This window comes from Gorilla gorilla, chromosome 21 (assembly GCF_029281585.2).
Source record: "Gorilla gorilla gorilla isolate KB3781 chromosome 21, NHGRI_mGorGor1-v2.1_pri, whole genome shotgun sequence".
Taxonomy (NCBI): domain Eukaryota; kingdom Metazoa; phylum Chordata; class Mammalia; order Primates; family Hominidae; genus Gorilla; species Gorilla gorilla.
In genome coordinates, this window is record NC_073245.2 from 16,124,527 (window position 1) to 16,127,819 (window position 3,293).

Sequence of the window (3,293 nt, forward strand, 5' to 3'; positions counted from 1 at the left end):
AAATAACCCAAATCATTGAACCTTTCATCACATATCCTGTTTTGATCCTGATAATCATTTTTAAAAATTGAAATCAGCTTTATTTAAGAATTTCCAGCATTGACAACTCATAAAAAGCATCCAAGCACAGGGCACAGAACTGTAGCAAACAGCATTCTTACGGGTAGCTAACAGACATTAGAATTTCCACCCTTCTTTGAGACACCTGAACTCACTGTGAACTCTGCTTCCAAGTACTCCTTCAAAGCATACCACAAGCTCAGTTTATATTCTCAACTCATCAGCTTCAGTTCACATTACCACACTTATGTATCAGTAACAGAAGAGAACACACACCATACAGCGTTCACAGCAGTTGACAAAAGGGTAGGAAAATACAAGTATCGTTTCACTTAACACACTCAACTAATGTAGGTTGCCTACGAACAAGCTCACTGAAAGTCTTCCAACACATGTGGATGTCCTTTGAATACAAAAGACATTCGTACATTGTTTATTATTGCTGTCTGTATACTCTCTCACCAAAATTACAGGATTGAGAGACACATCTCAATAAGTTAAAAAATATTCATGATGCACCATCAACTCTCTACCTGCACTGTCTCCTTCTCTCGCTCATACTAGCCTTCCATGCCTTGGCAGCACCACCAATTCCACACAAAATTTCAAAAGTTCAGACAGCCTCTGGTTCCATATCACAGCCTTGTGTTCATGACATTGATATGACTCCATGAAATAAAGAGTGGTGAATCAAAATGGGAACACCCACTGTCAAAGATGCAGCCTGTGAAGTGTGATGACGAATTCTTGAATGAGAAAGCATGTAGACAGAAGTATTTCTCTGGCAGGATATTTACAGCGCTACTTTCAATGAAGTGCTTCTGTAAACATTTGAAATGAGATGCACTGCAGAGATTAAATGAAGGCTTCATATCGTACTTTTCTATATCAGGTGGGTGGAGTGACAAGTGTTAAAAAACTAAACAAAAGAATCAAACACTGTGACACCATGATCTCCCAAAAGGAGATTTTATTAAGGAAAAAAAATCATATGGTGGGGTTCAAATGAAGACAAGGAGAAAAGAATGTAGTTCTAATCAATGTTTTCCATTTTGAGCACACAAAGAGTTCACTTGAGAAGTCCAGGGATAAAATATTACAGATATCAGTTGTAATGTGTTGATTTTCCAACAGACAAACAGCCATTTACTTTTAACCACTCAATATTTCAACTCTTTATTTATTCAACTCTATGTGTAACTCAACTCTTAATGTATTCAACTCTTCATGTAACTCTTTACGTCACAAAACGTATACAATTCCTTTATCTCTTCCTCTTTTTCTAAAGAAAAATGTCAAAAATACTGCTGAATATACTCCACACTGAACAAACCAATTTTGAAAATTTTTGTATCTTACCATGTACATTCCGTACCAACAAACCATAACCCAATGTCTACATTTCCCAGCCAGAAGATTTAGAATCCACGCTTGAGCCAGAGCCTCCATTAAAACCATTGCCTGATGCTGATTCCCAACCAATTGCTGCACCAGAATTAGAACCACTGTAAGAGTTATTTCTAGAACCAAAGACCTGGTTTGGCTCCCTTTGCATGTTGCCTTGACTTTGGTTATTACCTGATGGGCCTGACTGGTTCTGCTGGCTGGCTAACAAGCTCATCCTACCCCAACTGCTCTGCAGCGCTGCCTGGGCTGCAGCCATCATGGCTGGATTAATGCTGAGCACACCAAAATTCATCTACCACCTATATTGGTACCTTGATTGTTTTCCAACCCAGATCCACCCCTCTACTGTTACCAAATCCACTCAGATTCCCAAATCTTCCACTTCTTTCTATCTATTGCTGTTGTGTGATTAGGTTTGGCACTGGATATATGTATGCTGAGTCCTTTAATGATCAAGTCCTCTCCACAAAGAGATTGGGCAATCTGATCAACTGCAAATGTAACAAAGGCAAAGGCCCTGAATGGCTTGGGGATGAAGACATCCACCACTTCTTTGTACTGACAGAAAAACTGCCATAGCTCATCTGCAGTCATGTCCTCTGTACAGCGCCCCACAAACACTTCTCTGCTTCTCAAAGGCTCATCTGGGCTTTGCTTAGAATTGGGAAATTTACAGTCATACCATCATCCATCTATCATATGTCACTGTGACATTACTTTCACGTGTGTTTCATACTCCATAAAATGAACAAAGCCAAACCCCTTTGACCAGTTTTAATATCTATCTTGACTTGGACTTCTCCAAAGGTACTAAAATATTCTTTCAGATCCTGTTTCCATAGGAGGAAAAACAAACTGAGAGCAAAAACTCACTAATTACCAACGCTATTAAATAAGATATTTTCTGGACTGCTCTTCACTTTCACTGCCGTCTCACCCATTTTTCTTTTGTTATCTTTGGGACAGTTGACGACATATACCAGATTTCCAGTCAGCATCAGGGCATGCAGAATTCCTTCTACCAGCTGGATACCTCTCATACATTGAGACACTGGATTCTTGTAGTGAAGTCCACATGCCCCTGGAAACTGGGCTGTAACTGTGGACAGCAGCACCACCCCATTGTCTTCTGATGATATTTCAACGAGCTCCTTATTCTCAACTTCACTTACCCTAGTGTATTCAGACATCTTTTATTTCTCCACTTAGGCTACTGCTAGAAAGCCCAACAGGGACACTGAAGCAGTGACGGATCCAAGCACAGCTTAGTTTATTCTCCTTGATAATCATTTTTATTGTTCTTCCTGGGACTCATTCAAGACTTTCTAGAATTCATATTAACTCATGGCCAAACATGAAAATAAGTTGTAACAAGGGGGTACGTAATGTAGAACATTTGGAAGAGCTGTCTCTTGGTTCTTGCCAGCCACGTTCCTTTGGATGTTTAGCTTGTTAGCAGTGATCATCATGGCCAATTACTTGATCTGCATCATCATCCTACATAAGCAATTGTTATGTCTTCAGTGATGACCTGAGAGGAAAATACACTCCAATGGCATGGTAAATGCCCTTTCTGCAGGAGGGACAAGTAAGAAAGACTCAGGATGCTGCAATTCAGGAGGCTGAGCTCTAACCCTTAGCCCCTAAACCCACTGTCTGTGAGAAGCCATGCTGAAATTTAGACAGCAGCACATCACAGACCTGCACAGGCATTGAGCTGGCAGGGCATTGCTCAATGATGGTAGGTGCAGTGTTTACAGAAGTGTGTAATGTGAAGTGCTAGTGCACAAGAAGGGCCCTATGGTTAAATGTGTTTGAAAAATGCT

General features: G+C 40.3%; 1 pseudogene; it reads right to left on the bottom strand.

Annotated features, from left to right (window-relative positions):
* Positions 1 to 1,456: 1,456 nt before the first annotated feature.
* Positions 1,457 to 2,657, bottom strand: LOC101152895 (TAR DNA-binding protein 43-like; annotated as a pseudogene).
* Positions 2,658 to 3,293: the final 636 nt, after the last annotated feature.